Consider the following 23,160-nt stretch of genomic DNA (forward strand, 5'->3'; position numbering starts at 1 on the left):
GGTTAATATCAGGTTCAGAAATGTACAGAGACGCAGGATTGCTTCCTGTGCTGAAAAGAGTAGAAGACAATGCGCACTGTGTTTTTGTCATTCACAGTATAAATGAGAGATTTAGATTATCAACAGTTTCTATAATTTAAGTTTGAAACCCACTGGTAGTAAGGGTGCTATGTGTTTTACAAAGTCTAATTAAAAAAAAAAAAAAAACATATTAAAAAAGAACATATGCAAGTTTAATACTAAGCCTGAGGGTATTTCCCTTTAAACAGCTGTTGAGTGACACACACTGTTGACTGACACACGCTGACTGTTCTTTGAATCAAACCTGTGACCTTTCAGTTAAACGACATGTCTCTAATCACAAAGCCATCCTGCCACTCTCTGTGGAGTTGTTTGGTTCCTCATTAATGCCTGTGATAATTGCAGTTTGTCCATTTCATATCCCCCACTCCGTCTTATCTCCACACCTCACCTGCTGAGATGTGACACCTTCCTCGGATTTGCCGAGGGACGTCTAACCCTGGCAGCTAAAGCCCATGTGACCCCATAAGCAAGAGTGACAACACAATAATACTCCCCGTGCCTAATATTTCATTGGTGGATTATCAGATTAGAGGCTCCAGTTGTTTATTGGCTTGGTGACTATCGAAAAGTTGATCTGTCAAGTTTATCTCACACTTGTCGTATCAAGGCAGTGTTGGACTACACAGTTGGCTGTGGATGGAAGATAAGGCAGACATAGCTGAAAGGAACCTCCAGAAAATGAGAAACAAGGCTTTTCTTCTTTCTTTTTACTGCAACAATACTTTATCTAGTTTAAGAAATGGACCCCACCAAGCGCATTACTGCTCGTTTGGACTCACTCGATTTCTTAGGCCTTATTGGCATGACATAGAGTTGCCCTTTTTTTCATTTTCAAAGGAGATATCAGAAATCATCCACCAGTTTAGGACTGAGGTTAGTGCTGTGGAATCACACGTTTCAAAGAGGATGTAATCCATTCCCCTTTTCTGCAGTTCCTTTGTGGCATTTCAAAGACATGACCCAATATGGCTTTCCTATCAATCTGTTGTTCTGACGTAATCACAGGTTGGTAGGAGTCCATTATTGAGGCTTTGGATGTGGCTCACTAATTCAAGCTAACTGGTTTCATTCCATTGCAAAGAGTCACTCTGAAGGTCATAGCCTCGTCAAACGTGACTGTCAGAGGAGATCTGTGAATAACAGTCAGAGATGAGATCACTATCTCTATAAATCTGCTCTTATCGGATTTGCAAGTCAAGGTGTAAATGTTTTGACATCACCCCTGGAAGGATGTAGAGTTGAATTTCCAATTACTGGAGAGACATCTATTATATGAGCAGAATAATAAACAAGCATTGAAACATTAATGACAGAGTATTATAGAGCAAGAAAGCCATGGGAATGCGAGCTGTGCAGTACGTAAAAGTGTAATAATACACTTAATTAATAATACAGATAATTTGGTGACCAAAGTTCTACAACTATTAACATAATCGTTGGCCCTTGGTATATCTGCATTGTATTCATTTATTTTTTATTTGTTGCTTCAAGGAGAAAAACATGGTTGGATTTAGAGGGTAATTTGTGGGTTACTCCAGCAGAATACTCTGTATCTAACCTATGCCAACCGCTGTATATTACACATTTAGTGGATTGCATTTATCAAACAGTAAGTGTCTGTTAAGGGATGCATGTCATCACAGTTGTGATGAATCTAAAGCCCTTTTGAGATTTGGAACAGTAGATAGTGCCAAAGAGCTTTAGGTTGAATTTATATGTGTAAGCACTAGCCTTATATTTTAGAATAGTAACAGCAGAACACCCCTCCAAAGAGAAAATAATTTTCTTCTCTACCGTTTCCATCTTTTTTATGGAACAGCACACGGGTTTGTCACTTACAGGCACTGTGATTATTCACCTGGCGAGCATATTATTCTAGCAAATACCACAGCTATAATTTTTCATTTTTCATTCCAGGGAGTTGATGAGAATGCACTACATCCCATTTTCCAAAACATAGGGTATTCTTTGCATCACAAATGTGGATTCCCTGATTACACTATGCCTCTGGCCTGTGTTGGGGCAAATGTGCAGGACTTGTAAGTGCAATTCACAATAATCCATTAATAGTTTTTTACATTATGAAAAAAAGGATTGGAATATAGAAGTCAATCCATATTAGATGCAGAATAAATCATTTAAGTCAAATTTGTTCATCAATGGAATTAATAGTATACATATACTATACAGTATATATATCTATAACCTATACCTCTTAATCTTAAATTGTGCTTTTTGAAACAACTCGCCATGAATTATTACTTTTACATGTCTGTCTTAATAACATACAGCAAATTTCATCGAGTCACTGTAACTTCATTTGACACACATGCACGTTTGTTTTTTCCTCAATTCAAAAGCAGACGATTAAGAACTAAATCCGTCCTTGGTGCTAAAACAAAGGGACCCAAGACACAGCGAGAGGCAGACGACAGCACAGATGTCCACCACATGGAATGGACGCAACTCATTTGTTGCACTTTGCACTTATTTATTTATTTCCTTGGTCTGATTTAGGGGAACATCTGTCACCTTTGCCTAAGTGCCTGCTTGCGTGAGCCATAGATTATGGTTTAGGATAAAAGACCCCCATGTTGTATAGCTCTGCAGTCCAAAGCTCAGGTGAAAATTCCTGTTAGGTATTTAGAATTCACAGTCGTTGCCAAGCTATCGCATCGGCTTTGCTTTGACTTTTAGGAACATCATATCACCCTTTTGAAATGTAATTAGAATACAGTTTGGGTTATTTAGGTAAATACGAACAAGGGATTTCAATAACTGAAGTTACATGATATCACATTTGAACATAGTAATGGAGGCAGCAGTGGATTAACAACTCCTGCGTGTGCCATGACTTGGTGTGGGGAGACAGGGCTTTACAAACTTTAGTTCCCAGTCAGAAAAGAAAGTGGCAAACATATTCAGGAAATACTGTATGTTAGACATAAGCAGGCATAGTTTGTATCATATGAGCCTTTTGTCAAGTGGCTAAAATCTGTTTATCCCTCTGGCCACGCTGACAGCCATGTTATCAGTGAGAGTAAGTGTCGAGGTCAGAGGCTGGTTCACAGAAATGTGTGAATACCTCATGCAACCACTTCTCAAACTTTCCGATAGGTACTCAAGGTACTTTGTGATATTTATGCTTTTAATGCTTTTAATGCTTTTAATTGCTTCTATGCCCCTTCCCATAGGCCTGTTCCCAATGGCAGTCTGCCCACCACCAAAGTAAATTAATTAAATGGGCATACTGCCACAGTTGTAGAACAAAAACTGACACACGTGTCTGAAGTATTTGGAGTGTCAACCAGGATAAAGGATGTCAGAGAGTTTTCCAATTCTCAGTGCCCATCCCCACCTAGTACCAATAGCCATCAGTATTCTTGTTTCTGCAGCACTCACTAAAACAACACACTTGACAGAAGCCTCAGGATCCCTTCTGCACTATCATGCATGACAACATCAAAGCTTTTCTCTATTGCATCTCTTCTTCATTTTCTCCCTCCTCTGTCCCATTTAACTGCTGTTTAGAGCTAAAAGCAGTGGTACCATTTGCAAAGGTCCTAGCTGTCTAATTCCAGTGGTTTCAATCACAGAATCACAGCTGAAAGCTCGGTTCGAGAAACATTTTTAAATTGGACAGGTGCAAACTAAGTAAAACGTGTGCACATGGGCTAACGAGGATGGTTTTTAACTTGATCTGATATAAATCTATTGATTTAAAAGGACGCCATGTTAAAAAACAAATCATAGACCGTCCAGGATTCTCCGGGATATTCCCTTAATTGCCTGTCTTTGTTCTTCTTCAACACATTGGCAAACATTAATCTCTTAAATATCAGTTGAGCCAAATCCCCACATTTCCATAAGAGGGATGTTTCAATGATGAGCTGTATCTATCATTGGGGAGCTTCTCAGCACCCACAAACAGATTGAGCTGGCACCAAAGATGGATCTGCCAACACTTCATTCTGCATATCTCTATTTAATGATATTATATTTCATTTCCCGAGCAAAGAAAACATCATTACCCAAAGCAGTGAGTCGTAACAAGCCATTCTGCAACAGATTCCAGGCCTCCTTGGTGGTACAGTAATTGAATTACAATTTCATATGACAGAAACTTTGAAAAAGATTGCATTTGTTTCCATTTGTTTCTTCTGTTACATACAAAGCTGAACTTTGCACTCGTATGAAAACAAACAGCAAGTTTCCATTCACAGTCAACCTATGGTTGTAGTTGGACTATGCCATTCAATTGGACTAGGGGAATCCATTTATTGGTGTGAAGTGTGTCCACCTTTGCTGCACTTGGTGGTTTCAATGCTTCCTTCCAAGAGCCACAGAAACTGTGCTATGAGGACGATTATAAGGGAAGCTGTGTATCCTACCACCAACTTCCTAAATAAGTATACAGGAAGAGTTGGGTGGTCGACTATCAGAGATGTCACAGGAATAGTCCTCAGGCAACACTCAGTTTGGTTTCTGACAATTCCCAATCCTTGACCCAAATTGATAAGTGCCTAAAATTGATTTCTGTGGTAAACTGTGATTAAGTGCTGGAAAGCCATTGGGGTTTTGAAAAGTGGCCCAGTTGTTTTGACCACAGATTGAAAAGCAGTTATCATTTCAATGAGAGCAATATGCACATAGGAGAGAAGGACAAAGAGGTCAGCAGAAGTAGAGTAAGTGCTCCCTCGGGCATACACAAGGCTATTCAAAAGGCCCCATAGAGAGACCAGGCGAAATTGATTCCAGTTTTATTCCTGGTCAAATGCATGACTATGCGAAGGGTGACCCATTGGTGGACCTGTCCACTCAAATTAGGAAACCATTTGGAAGATATGGCCACATTTGCCCATATATTATAGACTATTGTGTCACAGTAACATTATTTCACACATCAAAACATCTAGAGGTCAACCTGTGGCCTGTTTCGTGACTGATGATCTCTGTATTGGGGCATGCCTCCATCTACTAAAGTAATTTGTGATAAATACCCTGTGCGGCCTCCACTGGAAAAACTGTAACACAGTAAAACGTTTCTGTGGCACTGTCTCTGGTGCAGGTTATATAAAGTTATAAAGGTGTTGCTACCAATTGTATGTGTTTTGACAAAAGCAAACATGTGAATGATCCGTATTTATACTGCTGCTTTAAACAAAAGTGTTGCCATTCACTCTACCACTGAGCCCCATAATAAGTCTAACAAAGAAAATTCCATCAGGGAACTTTAAGTTAGCCAGCAGACCTTTTAATTACATGTGGTTGCAAAAAATATATTAACATGGCATGCATGCAATGTCTCTAAATACTTGCAGGTAGGGTAATTGCAAAGGGACATCGTTTACTCAGCAAGCCTGTTATAGTGAAAGCATGCAGTGACTGGGAGATAAATGTACATTTTGAGCCATAGATTTTGTTGTGATTTTTTCAAAAACAGTTCAACCAGTTCGTTCAGCCAGATCATGATTTTCACAAGAGTTTTGTCTTTGTTAGAAGGTCATTTTGAGAAAAGCAGTGTCCAGCAATGTGTGTGACAGGGACAACTACATTTTTTGAAAGACATTTTGTTGCTGAATTTGCAATTTCTTGAAGGCACAAACTTATATGAAAGTGAAACTCACCACCATTGATCTGAAATGGCAGCAGACATTTTGGACACAGCTGTCTGAAACAGAGAAATAAAATGTTTTTTTTTCCTGCTTGGCTCAGTACCATATATATATACCGTATATATACAATTTACATACATAATTTAGGTTAAGCAATCCTTATGTTGTGGACTACACATCTCTATTCTTGAAAAGAACATTTGTAATTTGATTTGCTAATTCACCTGGTCTTCCTCTTCTGCAAGATAATCGTATAGTCAACGCAGCAATCTGTTGGAGATCTATAATCATACAGTGAGTACGTACATGATTTATGTATGTTTGCTTTGCTTCTTTTATGATACATAAAATCTACTTCATTTAAGCCCAAACAAGAAAAAAAAAGAAAGGCTATACTTTTGTCCCCTTGCAACCACCATGTTTATACAGTACACCACAGTATATGAAGCAGGATGTGAGCACTGGTACGGAAAAGAGGGTTGTACCAACCATCACTGTGTTGCTTCAACACCACGGACCTCGGGGCTTTGCTAGCTGCCAAGCTGCAGTCAACCACAGAGCTGTGTGCTTATTTTCTCTGCCCTCATCTTGACCATATGGAGCATAAGGGTCACAGGGACACACTGTATCACAGATTTGTCTCTATGTGAAAGAGTGTGTGTGTGTGTGTGTGTGTGTGTGTGTGTGTATGAATTGCGTGTTCGCAAAATGAGCCAAATCTGCTCGCTAGTGTCTGTGGATTTGGCAGCAGGGTGCACTGATTTTGTCAGCATTTGCATTTTCCTGCCAGCCAAGAATACTTTTATTAGCTCTACCGATATAGATGCAGAATACAGTTCATAGTCTTTTCACATTCTGCTGTGTTGGATCCAATAGAATTGCTGTGTTATTTTTTTTCAATTTTATCTAGGGATTCCTTTTTCCTATTAAATTTAGCATCAAGAAGCACAAAGCCAGTACAAGCAGCCTTTAGTCATGTGAGGAAAAGACTATACAAGTGTTCAAGTGGAAAGAAAACCCCTGATAATGTATATGGCAAAGGTCAGAGACACTGTATAGGTACAAGATGATGAAGTGTCTTTTACTTCACTGCCAGCTGATCCAGGGTCAGCTTGTCACAGCTGACACGGTGACATAGTAGCAACCTCTCATTTAATCACCATATTAATTCACCCATCACAAAGCCCTAATGACAACGCCGCTGGCCGATTAATCTCTGAATTTGATTTAGCAAGTGTCTATTAATCATATCTGACTGTTTCAGTTTGCAATCAATATGCCCCTTTTAGCACTTTGGACACCTAGACATCAAGAGGTACAGAGGCATATGTGGAGAAGAGTGTTTTGATAAAGTTAATGCCTGTCCATGCCAAAGGGGAAATGGCATCCATTATGTGACCAGTGCATGCGTCAACAGCCGTTTTAACTCCAGTTCTTCAGAAAGTGTCTTAGGACATAAAGCCGAGATACTGTGTATAACTTTTCTGCTCATATATAGAGATCACTCGACTGTCACTTCATGTCCATCTGTTAGAGCCACCACTTTACTAGAAAAAAGGTTCAAAGGAATACTACACCAGTGACACTTGTGGGTCTAAAAAGTGCGGAATTAACGTTGCAGTTTCAATCATCGGACCAAGTGTCACTGGTGGACATGTTACAACAAAAAGAATGGAGATATTTCTCAACTCAGTGGAAACTGAGGTTTGGAAGGACAATTTTTCATTACTATTTGTAGTATTACAAAGCTAAATTCAAATTGGTGAAGTATTCCTTTAAAAGTTTAAATCTTGAGTAGAAAAAACATAGTTGGGAAACATGCAGTGATGCTGCCTCTTAGCTTGTGGCTGATGATGTACAGTTGTTTGTGTTCCTTTATCCTAGAATAAGCCATTTTGCTAGTGCACCTTGTCAGTATCCCTGCAAGCTTGCGCTTGGACACACTCTTACCCATACATGCACACGCCATCAAGCCGCAGGGTGAAGGCAGCTCTGCTCACTCAAGGGGAAAGCAAACAGCTGTGCCAGTGACAGCTGGAACAGTCATGACATCCCTTCACCAAATATCAGGGATGGCTTAGGACGCAATGGTGTATCAGCCGAGAGGGGTTCATTTACAACCTGGACGAGACGCCGAGGTTTTAGCCTGCCACTAGGATGAAGCGACGGAGCTCAGTTTCTCCCCACGCATTTCCAGTGATAATGTGAGAAGTAATGACTTTCTCCTTGGTCTGCAGCCCATATAATAGTCCCCCATTTGCTTCAAAACAAGCCCAATGGAGCAAATTAGATAATGTTGTGCCAGTGAAAAATGAGCTGAATACTAATATTTATTTTTGGAGTTCCAGTTTCGGTGATTCCTCAGATTCTCAGCAGAATGTTGTTTCACTACTAACAACATCTAATTTCATGTTGAACAAGGTAGTTGTAATTCACTTTGGCGAAGAAAAAAGAAAAATCTGCAAACACCTCCAACATAGATGCGGTAAGTTCTTGGGAGAGACACTTTTCCTCATCAACCTCAAATTTGGGTTTTGTTTGACATATTGAAAATGATGGGTGCCTAAAATGTGTCTCACATTCAGTCATAATTGTGGAGACATGCAGCATAAAAAAAAAAAAATATTGTTCCACAATGCAAATGAGCATAATCACCTTCAGCCCCTTAAGCGGCAGACCCATTTTAATTACACCTTCATTTTATGTATAAATGCCCCCAATTCACGCAAGATACAGCGGTAAGCCCCAGCAGCATAGACTGTGTGGGTAGACTATAGGTACAGATAATTACAACTTACTGTTATGAACTGCATATTACATGAAGTGTTGGTGAACCACCGATGTGGTCTTAAAAATGGCACCGAACAAACAGCTGAAGATTAAGTGTGTGCGAGCAGCACATGGCACTGTGTATTTTACAATTCATCGCCACAATTCAGTCCAGTATGACTTCGGGTCAAGCAAAATTTAGAGTCAACATTGACTCTTACAATTATGATGGAAATGTGTTACATGGTGCAGTACAGTGGAGTGTGGATTTCAGCTGTACCACAAGCTAAAACATGTACCCATAGTTTTAACAATTGATAGCCGGTGCTGGATGTGATCATCACAGGTTAGCAGAGCGACTGTGTCGCAAGAGTTTCTAATGTTGCTAAAGTAGTAGATACCTTGTCTGAAAGCTCAATTTGGGCTGTGTACTGTTTGAGCTAAAGGCATTAAACATGATTTGATTGGGCAGCACCTGTGTTGGAATATTTGCATAATTTATTGTCGATTGGCTGATGCTTGCACGGCTGCTTGGAAAGTTGAACACTTCTCAACTTCTGAGGCACATAATTCAGTTCAACAAGGCTTGATGCCACTCCATTCAAAGTGAACGAGAGGTCTTTCAGTCGACGCCTCCACTGCGTGCCAGTCGGCTATATATTTATAAATGCATGTGTGGATACTTATGTACTGTATGGAAGCCTTGAGTGCAACAGCAAAGCCGTAGCCCATCTTAAGCATTCCTTGAAGTTGAATGACTGGGTCTAGCTATAAATAGATGCTTGTTCTCGCGCATGGACTGAAAGTTGAGCATTGTTGAAATCACCAGAGGAGCATATGCTTATAGGCACAGCTTGTTGCAGCCTCAGATGTTTCTTAACAGTTGATTTCCTCATGTTGCATTTCCTTTTTCACCACATTATTGTGCTAATTATTTTTCGGCACGTTCCACTCGGATGGCTCAGGGCTTGGACTGCAAAAGCTCAGACTATTGTTTTTTTTTTTTTCCCTTACCCCAGAAGCACCTAACACAAGGACCGCTGAATATCTGCCCAGCTGTGTGACACAGTATTTCCTCAACACTATTGACTGTTTTGAAATGCTTATGGGAGCTGATGGAGCATTTTCTTGCTCTTCGCTTTTGCAGCTAAATATAATTTGTGCCGAGTAAATTTCCCGCAGTGGTGCTCTCACAGTGTTGATATTCAGGTAACTTCATAGTTTTATATATATATATATATATTAGAAAATAAATCTAATCATTGTTTGTATTGCTTATTTAGGGTGAATTGTATTCCACTGTATATAATACACATTCTACAATGCTAGAAGGCTCACAAAATATGAACAAACTACTTTTATTTTTCACAAAGTGTACAGTGATGCCATGAGTAATTCCCGCAGACTGAAATGAAGGCAGCACAGCAATGCAGTTGAAAAGAAGTGTGTCATTGTACTGCTTGTCACACACAATTTTACGGCTATACCCCTTTCACATTCCCCTCAAATATACTGTCTGGAACATTTGGTGACTGGCATGATGTGTCTTTGTTTTGTTGCACACCTGTAAACAATGTTACAGTTAGAATTTAAACTTGTATTTATTCTCAGAACTACTGTGGACTACTGTGAATCTCCAAAAATCAGCATAGCAGATATAATCTTGTCTGGAATGTCTGCATGGAAAGTGGGAGTAAATATGTCACCCTTACTGATGTTTTTTTCATTTTTTAATGCACCATGGGGATTTTTTTACTGTAAAAAATATATATTTATATAAAAATGAACCAATGCATATTTCACATTATTTTACTAAATAGAAAACTGCTGGCTGTTCTATAATTTCTGACTTGCCTTCTGAGGTCAGGGGTTCCATGCTTGAATGCCCACATTTGCATCTTTGACTCACCCTGGCCCAGTGAGGAAGAATGAGTTGTTGCATCTCCTGTGATGTGAAAAAGTGAGAATGTACAACAGCATTTGCTGAACTGCATGTGCTCTACTCATCCCAGCATGAAACTACCACAGCAGGCAATGCCTTCTCTCACAAATACTATAGAAAAGCAAAACCACATGAGAACGGTGCCACACTTTCATTGGAGCACAGTAACAACTGCAGCCAGGCAAAGCAGGCCACACAGTCATGTGGAAAAAAAAAGCTGTCTAATTCTATTTACATTTATTTTGAGAAAACAGCACAGTTGCTGTTTATTTAAAAAAAAAAGTCTTTGCAATGTAGGTTATCCACATGTCTCCATATGGCCTCTCTTCTCATTGTAACATTAACCAGAGGCATTTGCAGGAACTAATCTACATGACCTGTCTTTGTCATTCCAAAGCTACCATGTTCTCAGGCAGGCAAGGTGAAACCTGCAGCATCAATTGCTCATATTTATATATGAACTAATGACTCCCCTGTGGCAAGACTGTGGCCTTACAAACACTCTACATGTGGTGTAACTGTGGGTGATGTATAGTACTAGTGAGCAACTGAAGCTGGTGACTAACTTGGAATGATACATGGTTTCACAGTCTAATTGCAGCTCCCAGCTGAATAGGCCATAAGCCAAAAGAGACCCGCTGACCTTGTTGAAAAGCCCCATGCCTTCATATGACCCATTTTGTCACCGAAAACGAATTTGCAAGACATTAAACAACTCTGAAAAGCTGTTGTGAATGGTTGCATTTGCGTAAAGTCACTACATGTGCAGGGATGTTAGGAAGGCAGCAAGTGAAGTACATTGAAGTTAGCATCTGTCACACACCCCAGGGAGAGTACTGTTATATAGTCAAAAGTTTTGCAGTGATGCTTATATACAGTATACAGGTGCTTATATACTGTATGGCACTTCTAAGCATAGGGGAATTGGACAGCATCAAACAGTCATTTATTTCCGTGGCATCGGCTCCTGCACCAACTGTTCAGTTCCATGAAGAAACAAACCATGTCAGCCTGCATAACTTAACTAATACGGGTACATACTGTCATGTCCAACTATATTAGATACACCTGGAGGAAATCTGCTGTGGAGGTGGTTTGCCTGTACACAAAGATATTAATGGAAAATAACACATCATCTTTCAAAGCGGCAGATGCTGCCCTCTTTGTTCGCTATCACCCATCTTCCTACCCTGTCAAAACTAACAGCTGTGCGTTTGCCTTGCACTCAAAGAGCCAAGTAACGGCAGGAAATAGATAATTGAAAATGTCTATCTCATTAATAATCATGCTGATAACTGAAGAAGCAGCTTTCATGGGGGGTGTGGGGGGATAAATGGCTCATTCTGATGAGTTTTACACTGGAGAGCTTACAAAGTAAAATCAGATTCCTGGACAAAACCTTTTTAGCTGGGTTTTTTAAGTGTATTCAAAAGCACATAATTGTCAATAATGTAATACAGGATAAAATGACTGCATCAAGAGAAAGTGGTTGATTATAGAGAACTGCTCGTATATAATTATCACCTGAGTCTATCTCTCTATCTCTCTGTCAAAATACTTAGGTTTACTAAGGTTTAAGGTTTACTAAGTTCACCACATCAAAGTGAACGGTAAAATGCCAGAAGAAAAGGGTGCAACAAATATCTGATGATGTATTAGAAAATACAGTTACATATAGCCACCACAAACACTTAAGTTTAATCAAAATAAATGAGAATATAATACTGTATATCCTCGGCATCATTTTACCTACACTGTTGCAACTTGCTGCTTTCCAAACTTTTCCAAACATATAGCTCCTCTTTGAAAGAGTAGAGATTTTATTGACATTCTGTGACCAAGCACTGCTTATTAGTATCTCTTTCATGGCAGTTTTAAAGAGGTGCCAGCAAGTGTTGTACCTGAAATTCCTAATTGATTTTACAAGGCAGCTTAGGCTCTAATTGCTGATTTGTCTGGGGAGATTCTTGATCCAAATGGCAAAGTAACTTCTTTTGTGGCATGCTGCTGGGAGATTTTCATTCATGGAAGAGCAGGTAGGATGGGGATTGAGTGAATGCATCAAGAAACAAATTTGTGCTACATTCACACGGAAGACAGACATGACCACACTGAGATGCATCCAGATGAATTCCATATCTTTTTGGGGGGTGGCACAGGTAACATTGCTCACATTTGGAGTACAATGATGGTGATAACCAACTGTATTATTATTATGCTGTCTTATTCAAACTGATATCATTTAATGGTCATTAAATATATGCAGTTTATTTTAATACCGCTGCATGGAGGAGAGTTACATCAGCTGGCTCGTGCTGCTACATGGACCATGAGTGGAAAACTTAATTTTTGAACCATAGCATTTGCCATTTTCTCTTTTATGCTCCAGCACGTTTAATGTAAAGGTCCAGAACTGTCAGTGTGACTGGAATTCAGAGCTTGATTTACAAAAAAAAAAGTATAACCCAGCAAAAGTAGTTTCCTGTTCAATGTGTAAAAATGCCGTTTTGTAACGTTATACATTCAGGTAGAAAAGCTGAAGATGAATTCGACTTTGGCCATGATTTGTTAACCTGGGAGTGTGACACTCTGGGTACTTTTATCTGTACTCTACAGTACTATGCTAACACCAAAACAGCAGGAGGAAAAAGTTGCAAAGTAGATTAACAAATGGTCAAGACGTATTTTTCCTGCCGCTAAAATATTCAGCATATTAGCCCTATGGTTTAGATGGATTATATGATGTGTAATTGTTGCATTTACAGCTTTTTTTCCCCATTGAGTGGCAAAAAAGGAATACACATCTACCTGTAAATATATTTAACATGGGTCAAGTGAAGTGGTGTCCTGTTGTGAGGTGATTTCTTCTTGGTAGCACATAAAAGTAGTTTTTTGCCCCGTTTGTTCTGATTGGTTGCAATGATCTACTTTTCTTTTTATGTGCATTTTTATTAGCTATTGTCTCTCATGCAGCCATTTGTATGCACAACATCAGCTCGGGCCGATAATGAATTGTGACATTAAGGTAATTTCCCTGCAAATGAAATTTTCACTGCTGCATAATCTTCGGAGTTGTTATAGTCCATACACTTGCTGGAAAGTAATTTTTCTTCTAAAAGATACTGACAGAAAATGTTTAATCTGACAAAGAATATATTAATGTTGCGCTTCAAACTATTGGTCCACTCAAACTCAATATTTAATCAAAGAACATTAAAGAAACATTCAAGTGTGAACAATGGGATATCTTAATAAACATATGCATACATTCTAATCCACGGTTATTCATTCCAACTATATAACCTTAAAGATATCTGATAAAACATTTTAAAGAGTGCACAATTATCCTTGTAATAAAATGCAGATGTAATAACATTCCGCTGAGATCTTAAACATGATTCCAAATATATTCACCACATCACAGGATCAGGGAGCCATGAATTTAAAATTTTGGGCACAAAGGTGCATGGCTAAATCTCCAAGGTGCTGATCAGCTCACACATTGTGCATTGTTTTGGCCCTCATCTTCAAATCTGCTCCTCCAACAGCCACAAACACTTAACAGTATGGGAATATGGTGGGAGTAATCTGACAGAATATATGCTGTTTCATAAGACTAGCCAGGCAGAAAATAGATTGAGGGTTGTGATTTGGGGAGTTAGGATGGGAGTGGCTGGGAGTTACAGAGAAATAATGTGTCACTCACAGTGCAAAGACTGCTGCCTCTGCAACTAAGGCTGATGATTGCCCCACAGCTCCTTCCATGTGATAAACGCTGAATATTTCTACCTTTCACCTTCGGCCGCTTTAAATATCGTCCAAAAAAAAACCCCAGGAAGATGAGAGATCTCTCACCATCCATTTGATCTGTATTGCTGTGATATAAGCTGAGCCTCTCTGTATGTGCCTTGTCAGAAGTGCAAGGTAATTATTGAAACATATGGATGGCTGGGCCCTCTCTTAACCCTCTTACTAATGATGCTTGGCTATTAGAGAAGGGCACAGGAAGGACAAGTCTACCATTAACTGATAAATCCCACCAGAGATCCATGACTTCTCTTACATTGCCCGCTAAAGAGAAGCTGTTAGAGCTTCAGAGACGAGTGGAGGAAAGATCTGATGCACATAACTTTTTTGACGTTCTTGTGTTCTTGAAAATGTGAACAGGAATTGTTTGCATGGTTTCAGTGAAGACATGGAACAGGCAAGAACTTTGACTCTAAATAAAATAAAATGAAAAGGCGTGCTGACTTCCTAACGCTCACCAGCATGTAAGCTGAGGCTAGTTGTCTTCGGGGATTGCACATGAAACTACAGCAATTGCTTAATCTTTCCTACATCAAAGCCTTTCCATTGGCATCAGATTTAATTTAACTCTTCGGACTACCCACTTAAACTCCATTAACTTTCTCTGGTGAATGGGATCAAGGAAGATGCCTCCCCTTAATGCCAGCTTGCTTTGGGCAATTTTTCAGCTTGGAAAGCAGCAGCCCTCTCTTAGGTTAATGGACCCAACAATTTTCCTACCTAGTCCATGCAAAACATGCGTCCATCCCCCAGGTATATCACAGTGTGACCCTTTTTTTCATGTAGTTGGTGCCCTGGGCAAAATGATGCTGCTACACAATGGACTAAAAGCTTGGGCGGACAGCAACAGAACACAATGGCTGTCGTCAGTCCAGAGGCACTAGTTGAAAATAGTGTCACTCCTTCATCTATGCAGTACTTACATAATTCAGCTGAAATGGCCTTTTACCAGAGAGACCTCTGCATTTGCGGCACCTATTTCGATGACTGTTAATATTTACATCAGGCCATTAAAGGGAATATGCATAATTATATGGCATTTTGAAAACGCAACACTAAATAAAACTTTTAAAGAGTTTTTATTACTAGACTGGACTGTGTTATACCAAGAGCACTGACACAACCCTACTGCACTGTTGACTTTATCTCCAGGCAGTGCAGATATAGTGTGCCAGAGGTCCAGCTGAGTGGGTGAAACTGAGGAAAATGAAGGCAAGCAAGTCCATCTGTTCATTCTAAGTAAAATATTTTACTGCACTGGTGCCTGTGGACCCCTTCGACACATTTCCCAACTGGCACATAGCACACATCTTTGATAGGTCCATAACACCACAGCAGTTCTGACATCCATCTCTTCCAGTTGCTAATTGACACAAGAGAAAGGCTGCAGCCATTCCATTCTTTCCCTAAATGACTACTGGACACTGGAGACCAGATGGTCTGTCTGTGTATGTCACTGGTGGCCAGTTGTTACAGTTGACAATGTGGACTGATCTGGCAAGTATCAGTACACATTTTTTTTGCTGCCTTCAAGAAGAAGAAACTGGGAAAACAGCACTTGGATTGATTTCATCCCTCATTCGGCACACAGCAAATATTTTTGACAAAGACATATGGTGGAGAGAAGTGCACAGCAGCAGGCTGCCCAGCCTCAAGCCTGAGCTGTTTTCACTTCATTGTTTCAGGCAACACACACAAGCAATGTATGCAATGTCCACATGCAGCCAGGCGAGCAGACACACATGCACGCAGCTTTTCAGAGAGGCAAGTAATAAATCTCGACAGAGCCACAAATATTCCACCCATACATTCTCCAAAGAGCCTTTCATTTTTTTTTTTTTTCTTAAAGCCTCATGCTGTTTACAAATGTAGTCCAACACATTGCTTCATGCTGGTGTTATTAAAATCATATTAATCAACCCTCATAAACTCAAACCATTTGTCTGCAGGCCTCAACGCTGCATGCCAGATGTTTGCTGTAGCAAACCAGGAAGGAGGTGGCAATGCTGCCTTGAAATGCCCCCTCAGTCACCTTGTCTTCAGCTCAAACAATCTTCAATAAATAGAGTCTTTCACCTTCAGTCCATTTGAAACTGGGGGAACCAACCTGACGTTCAAAGTTGCGTGCTGAGGCAGAGTCCCTGTCTGGGCTTTGGCAGCTGGACTGATAGCCAGCCCCGTGGAATGGCAGCTGTTGAAGGGCTTTTTAAATTGCACACAGGTTGATGGGTTGCTGTCAGGAGGGCAATGGACAGAGAATTTGGAAATGGAAAAAAAGACAGGGATCAAAGAGAGAATGGGTGGGGGTGAGTGGACTTAGAGGACAGTGACCATGACACCACAGTGTACAGAAAAACAAAGGTTCCCCACCCTGAAAAGGGGGAAGATGTTGAAACAATCAAAGATGAATGGGAAAAGGGGCATTGGCAAGATAAAAAAAGAGGGTGTTATCAGTGTCGGAATAAATGGAAAGCCAAAGCCTGTCATCACCATGGTTATTTAGGGAGGCAGCACATCATCACTGTACATAAGGTTTGATATCCCCAGACTATGTTTACACACAACAGGATAATATCACTTTCTGTGCCTGCTTGATTGACTGTCACAGATAGAAATTAAATGTCAAACATCACCAGTGCTATCATTCTCCCTTTCATCGTGATCTACAGTAGCCTTTTTGCCCATCAAGTCTCACCATTTAATTAATTACAAAAGCCATGACAGGTGACACCTGTGCAGAAATACTGTGTTATGTCGTCTAAACAGAAGTAGAACACTGAGACTGTCACATAATGTGACTTTTTCAGCCTCACTGGCTAATCCTAGTTTGCTGTGGTGATACTGTGCAACAGATGGTGTTTAAGAAGGTCAACATGTCTACTGTCCATGTGTTACATGCACTAGTTGCATTGGCTGAGGACATTTAAAACATAATCTAGATACCTGTAAGGTGCTATCAGCACTTATTACACACATTAAACTCCGCTGAGCTCTCTGTGGAGTGTTTGAGAATGAAATGTATACACAATGTAAACTGAGCAGCACATTATTTCCATAAACCATCCAATTAGAACCCTTAAGTATACTACCTTACACCATACTGCTGAATGACTCGCAGTACTGTCTGCCACACAAACTGTTTAAAATCTACAAAGTAAAGACAAGCCTGGGCACCATTAAACGTGATTGATTGTCTCTTTCAGGAAAAAGAAAAACATACCGTCTCGAGCAATTTTCAGTGTTTTCGTTTTTATTTTATTTTATTTTCTGCATCTCCACAGTCTCTCACAATGTTCGGCACAAAACGAGCCAACTGATTGATTTCTTTTTTCTTTGTATCTCCAACCAAGTGACCCTGGGAGGTTCTGACAGTACCTGCATGGCTACATTCATGTCCCATTATTAGCTATAAATCTACAAAGGATGGTAGGACCTCAGACAGGTGGCTTTCTTGCTGCATGCTGATTGTTAGAGTGTACCTATTAATCTTGCTCTGTATTCCCCACTGGTTAAGAAGCTTCATTAAGTGAGGGGTTGGATCAGACACAATGGAGCTACCAGTTCCCTCTCTCCCAACCTTCTGTAAATCTCTCTGTGTTTTGCTCTCTATCATTGTACACTGGCATCAATTCAATAGATATTTTATGCTCAACAAGATCAGATTTGTTTAATGCCAGTTTTCACACGTAACAAGTTGACTTGAAGCGCTAAAATAAGGTCATGGTGATTTCAACAATGGCTCAAAGATTATTTTATATTTCAAAACGCTTAAAAAAAAACAAAAAAAAAGGATTTGTCATATCCATGACTATACGCTTTCACTGCGTTCACGGAAAATGGGCACAGTACCCCTAAGCCTGTGCCTGAAAAGCCGCATGATTACATGCCAGTGAAATGGCAGCGTACTGTACATCAAACTGTAGCCATTTAGTCTCGGTAACGCCACGATATAGCGTGCATATAAACTAGAAAATAAATTCCCCTTCAGCATTTTGACAGCAGCTATTCAGATACTTAGCCCTCATACTCACTGCAGTCATATTCCTCTGCCAGAATCAATTGTGCTGGCAACCATTTCCAAGCCTGAATTTTATCTCCAAGCTGGAAAAAAGAGGGGAGGGAACCAGGGCAGGGAGCTATGCTGTTTATCAGCCACACGACTAATTCTTTCTCTCATCTCTCCTGCTTCTACTTCTAAAAGGGAACGTGTTATTAGTCTACAATATGTTGAGTGCCTGATGTATGCAATCAGCATTCTCATGCTTCCTTTCCCGCTTTTTCTATCAATCTCTGACCTTTTAAGTGTTGCCCACATTTTAATTAGCACCAAGCTACCCCCACCCTCAACTTCCACTTTGTTCTTACAACTACTTTTGTATACCCCCATGGAATCATAGGAAATATACCACATTGAAACTCTGATTAAATATCAATGGTGAGGAAGGGGTTTTGGTAGCAGGTGGGAAAATTATAAAGGCTTAAGTGTCAGACACATGTGTCTGCCAAATGTAATCAGTGGGTAATAAATGTTTGCCCTTTACACAATAAAAAGCAATAGCGGTACTGAATTAGTACTCAGCCCTGGACTGCAGATAACGGTGATTAAAATCATTCCTCAACAAAATGAACCGGCTGCTATATTCACACGTTTCTTGAACCTCAAATGACATCAAGCTACTTATGGTGACGACCTTTATGACAGCATTGATAAACTGTAATCTCACATGTTTTTGTTTTTTTGTCTTGCAGCTCTTGAACTGTTGGGACGGTTGCTTGAGTGCTGAGAGGTAAGCGTTTGCAGTCAGAGCTGGTGTTAGAATGATGGTCTCGTCAAATGCAAAGATGGGTGATGGCATTTAAAGTTGGAATTCCATTTCTGCTTAGTCTGTGTTCATGCCGGTTGCAGCAGAATGGAGCCACGGAGGGGAGAGAGAGAAGGTCTCTGGCTCTTTTCTTCCCACTGTTTAATTAGCATGGTCTCAGAGAATGGGGAGCCGCTTTAGCAATCACGAATCCTGCCCAGCCAATAAGAACTTGTGTTCAACCACGTCTGACAGAGATAAATGGCATGCCACAACATCTCAGCCTCACCCATCATCCCCTTTACCCATACAATTGTGCATTGTAGAAATACTAGAGGGGTGCCACAAATCTAAGTGGGCATGAGGGTCATTTGATATCAACATAAATCCATGTGGGTGTTTTCTGTGTGTTTGTGTGTACAGCGTGTTTGCAAAATGAACACGATCTCCTTCGGTTTGTGTTATGCATGGTGGTAATTTAGCTAGAATCGAATATTCAAAGGCAGTGTGCAATAGCTGCACTGTGGGGATTTTGATGTTGGTCTATTACAGTGCCTGGGTTTGGTACATGGTACATATTGGGTACATGGACTGTTTCCGTCAGTAAACCAGAGTTATTAATTCATTAAAAAAAGCGTAATCTTGATCTGTAAATCAGACTAACCTATTGAAATGATTAAATTAAAAGATGTTTTGCAATGTGATTTGTTTGTCTTTGAAACAAGGAGTCTGATCTGTGCAAAATACAGGAGTAAGAGAGAGCTGCCACTGAATGTGATGTGATGTGATAATATGCAACATCTTGTACTTCCAAATCGTTTGAGCCAGATGTTACATCTTGTCCAACCATTGCCAAATTGGTCAAGGACAATTATGGTTAAGATTTGACACCAAGTATTTTTTTCCCACAGAAATATAATAAGTGCACCAATAAAAACACAATCTTATAAGGATAATTATACCTAGTGATACTGATAGTAATGTGAAAAATGGGGATTCGCTTGCCAAACAATCTCCGAAAGCCTAAATTACACAGTTGGGTTTGACGAGAGATTAATGTCCCACTCATAAACCTGTCTTATCTGGCCAAGCAAATACAATTTTAAGACATTTAGTGTGGGATCTAGCTATTGGTAAAATTCCAAGTTGAACACAACATTTCTATGAATCAACTGCAAGCAAGTGCTGGGTTCAGCAAACTGAACTTATCAGGCTCTACCTAATCACATTTTCCACTCGAAACAAGGAAACACGATATAGATCTATTAACTCTTCTGTTTCAGTTTAATGTTTAGATAATTACGTCTGGCTAAACAGATGTTTACAAATGTATTTGCTTTATCCAATTATCATAGAAACTGCCCATAGATAATTTATATAATATGATCATTTTGATCAGTTTACTTCACCACATGTTGGATGTTGTGACTCAGGGTTCTTGCTGTGTGAACTAACAAGTGCTACAAAAATCCTTCTTCTGTATATTCATTTTTTTTCCATGTGCAGTTCTGAGGATAAAGTCATTCGGTGATGAGTAAGGTTTACATTGTTTTCGTGCAGTTTTTAGTGATTATCATTATTATCCTGACACCTTACTTTTGATTAACATACTTAAGAGGTGGTATCTGTAGCCTTCTCTTTTGTTTCAGTGTATCATAGTAGGGGAGCAGTTTGCAGCAGTTGGGGCATAATTAGTGATAGGCCTTGGACATGTCATACTCTGTTAGACAGCGTGTCTTTAATTCCTTTGTCTCCTCTCTGCTCCCAGCATTTATTCAGGCTGTGTGTATGTAATTGTGTAGCTTTACTCAAGCATCACTGCGCATCTGCATACTTAATGTTTTTGGTAACATTTGTATTTACTCTATAATACCATGGTAATAGAGTAAGTATATTTAATCAATATTTAAGTAGGCTTTCATGTTCATTTTTGTCTTTTCCGGTGATGTTCACAAAGGTTTCTGTGCGAGTGGCCCTTTGATTTCCTGTAGAACCAAAGAAAAACAAGTAATTTAATTTTGGCTTCATCTCACAAGCTTGAAAGGCTTCAATATTCGGCTGACTTGTGAGGCTCATGTTGACAACAATTAAAAAGAAACCTCTTTAGGTTTTCTATATTCCTTTTTTGAGGCAGTTCCCCATAGCAACAAAATGCCTAAATAATGCTTTGTATGATGCCAACATGTAGACTAGTGATTACTCTCAAAGGACAATTTTGTTGCCTGTTGAGTGTGTCTGTGTGTGAGTGTGTGTAGTTTGGAGGAGGGGTTTCTGGACCTAGGCTGTTGATGTGAGGGTGGATGAAAGCTGCTTTAAGGATACAAAATACAACTGGAAGGAAGCACTCTTCCTCCACCTCTTTCCTCTGCTGTTCTCCAATTTTACCTCCCTCCTTTCTACCCACTCATTCTCCTTTCACTCTTCCCTTGTGATCTCCCCTTCCCTACCACTCCCCAATTTTCTGTATTATTTGCTGAACACCCAGCGCTCTCTTTCTCAAAACCGTGTTTTCTGCCATAGTTGCCTTTACACATGTGCTCATCTGGTCCACTCCTCACTTTGTCCTCCACTCTTTTACATTTGACCATTCAGTACTGTCCCCTCTCTTTTCCCTATGTGAATCTGGCAGTCCATGTCTAATATATAATCTGTATTTTTCATGGACTGTTCATACAGGGCAGAGTTGTTACTTTAATCAGTAACTTATTTCGAGGCACTTAAATGGAGCAGTGGGTTCAGGTGCATGCCCAGAGACATTTGAGGTAACATTCCTTCAGCTACAACACATGGCACTTCTGCAGATAATGTGCTTCTGTTCTTTAGTCACGCTATAATAGTTAAAAGGAAAAAACAGAACACTGCTGTGTGTTTGGAAGCAAGTCTTTAACTTGAATTGAGGACAGACAGTATCCAGGTTTTTGCAACTCTGGCTGGATTTTTCCTAAGGTAGCCTCCCGCGCAGACCCATATGCCACTGCAGTCCAAGATAAAAGTAGAAAAGCAGAAACCAAAGTTCTCAATTTCAAGTTTTCAATTTCACAAGCTGGGTGGGTAATATTTACATGACTTACTTTACACACCTTTCACTTTTGCAGGTGTGTAAATCATAGTATTATCATAACTGTATCAGAGTATTTGTTTTATTGTTCACTATAAACACACCTGGTATGTAATAAAGATTACATTGTGATTGTGCTGCAAATTCTCAAAACCTTGATCCTTCCATTACCAGTCATCAGACTTTGGCCTATTTATACTTGAGATACACATCTTAATGTGCAACCAGCTTTATTGTTCTTGACTTGCTTAAGTGGGACTCATCTACCCTGTGTTATAGGTAAATGATGTCTGCTTGAAAAGTAACAGTAAGATAAAGTGAAAAAAAAAAACTATGTCCTTTCATTCGGGTTACTGTAGTGTCTAAAATCTCTTTTGTCTTATGTCTTACATGGAAATTTGTGAGTAAATTTCAAATTATTCTTATATGTTCAGTTTTTGTGTACAAGTTATGCTTGACAAAGAAATATAGCACAAACCATATGGCTTCAGATAGTGTGAGATAAGGTCGGCTATTTGTTGTGCAGTGGATGTTTTTGTGCAACAGACTCAATAGACTAAAAACAAATACCATCTAAATCAATCAGTGTTCTTAAGAGCTTTGTGCAGCAACGCATAACTTAAATGTACTATATCTTGTTCTGCATTCATGGTAAAGCTCGCATTTTTCCCATGTGCCCATACCCATACGTCTAGCGTTTGTCGCTTGATTGTAATTCACCATCTACAATTTGAAGAGCTTGTTTGCCATTGATTTTATTTGCAAGGCTTCTATATTTTACTATGTGCACAGCAGAGCAGTTGTTGCAAAGTGCATGCATGAATCAATGCTTCCCTCGAGCCTGCACCGGCAACTGCGCGCAGCTCAATACCTCCAATTTATGTTTTAATTACGATGATCTACTAAGTGTTGTGAGCTAAGCCTTGGTCTCACAATCGGCATCAACAAGCCCAGCAGCGAGCATCGTATTGTACATTGGATTTTACAGTCTACATTAGCAGACAATGGTTTTGACTGTTAACATCTAAATGCCCCATGTCTCAAATATGCTGGATGACGTTCAAGGAGAGTGCACTTGCAAGG

The 23,160-nt window shown here is 39.8% G+C and overlaps 1 protein-coding gene across 33 annotated transcripts in view; it reads left to right on the forward strand.

Annotated features, from left to right (window-relative positions):
• LOC122766725 (receptor-type tyrosine-protein phosphatase delta-like) overlaps positions 1–23,160 on the forward strand; it is a 315,856-nt gene that overhangs the window by 157,876 nt on the left and 134,820 nt on the right. For all 33 annotated transcript variants that reach the window (XM_044021823.1, XM_044021830.1, XM_044021826.1 and 30 more), the window contains exon 8: positions 18,967–19,004. The gene's annotated coding sequence lies outside the window, so the exon portion shown is untranslated. The remainder of the gene's footprint in view (positions 1–18,966; positions 19,005–23,160) is intronic.

The sequence above is a fragment of the Solea senegalensis genome, linkage group LG3, assembly GCF_019176455.1.
Source record: "Solea senegalensis isolate Sse05_10M linkage group LG3, IFAPA_SoseM_1, whole genome shotgun sequence".
In the NCBI taxonomy this organism is placed as follows: Eukaryota; Metazoa; Chordata; class Actinopteri; order Pleuronectiformes; family Soleidae; genus Solea; species Solea senegalensis.